This window comes from Capsicum annuum, unplaced genomic scaffold (assembly GCF_002878395.1).
Source record: "Capsicum annuum cultivar UCD-10X-F1 unplaced genomic scaffold, UCD10Xv1.1 ctg1667, whole genome shotgun sequence".
Lineage (NCBI taxonomy): Eukaryota > Viridiplantae > Streptophyta > Magnoliopsida > Solanales > Solanaceae > Capsicum > Capsicum annuum.
In genome coordinates this window covers 1-1,047 of record NW_025822265.1, presented here as the reverse complement: position 1 = coordinate 1,047, position 1,047 = coordinate 1, and the positions used below count along the sequence as shown (strand labels likewise).

At 32.0% G+C, this 1,047-nt stretch overlaps 1 long non-coding RNA gene across 1 annotated transcript; it reads right to left on the bottom strand.

Moving 5' to 3' along the window:
• Positions 1 to 605: 605 nt before the first annotated feature.
• On the bottom strand, positions 606 to 1,033 carry LOC124890360. The gene is made up of 2 exons (XR_007049121.1): positions 807 to 1,033; positions 606 to 704 (listed from the first exon to the last, which is right to left on the bottom strand). It is a non-coding gene; the product is annotated as an uncharacterized LOC124890360 (long non-coding RNA).
• Positions 1,034 to 1,047: the final 14 nt, after the last annotated feature.

Below are 1,047 nucleotides of genomic sequence, written 5' to 3'. Positions count from 1 at the left end.
AATTAACTCATAATAACAAACTATAAATTCTCCCATAATAATGAACAATTGTAACAGGATATCTAAGACCGAGTATCTTAAAATATGAGATAATGAATAATTAACATTGAATTACTCTTACAATTATAAAAAATCAATTTTAAACATTTTTTTCTAATTTTTAAACAAAAAATACAAACATTACTTAGAATTAAATCAACAATACAATAAGTATAATTAACTAAATAAGCAGTAATATAAATAGCATTTATGTGCATTTATTAGTGTGTATGCACAATTACTAATATGTGTATTTACCATTCAATATGCACATAAAGCGAAGTGAGTTTTCATACAAAAACAAATATGATCAACAAGCAGCTAACAATTGATGCAGAATATGAAACCAGAATTATTTTCAATAACAAGAGTAATCAGATGACCCCTAGCTCTAGTTGTACAACTCTTGTAGAGATACAATCAACTTCTGCACACAATTTAGTGAAATTATTAAATAAACTAGCTAGCGTTCTTATTATGTCTAGATTCACTAAAGAGGTATACCTTACTGCTCAAATGTATGGAAACTCAAGCATAGAGGATAGCACGATAAAAGGGGAACCCACCTCTCGGAAATATCCTGCCATTATGGCATTGTACATGCCTGGGGTAGGCCTCACGTTGAACTTCTCCAAATCCTTGAGCATGCCATATGCGCCTTCAAACTGCATTTAGGACAACACAGAGAACACAGAGCTTGACTAGTTAAGTCACTCATTCAATATCCATATACAAATATTATTCCCCGATAAGAAGAGGAAACTTACATCCTTCGACCTCACAGTCATATTTATCATAATCCTGAAGGTCTCGCAATTTGGTTTGATATCGTGACGAAGTATCAATGAATATATTCGATGAACCTAAGATTCATGAGGATAAACATTAAAACATGCTTTACCCCAACAATATATGAATCAAAGAGAGACACACAATGGACAATTTGGAATATAATCACTCGGGAATTAGCCACTCACTGGAAAAACTACACTGGAAAAACTACTAATG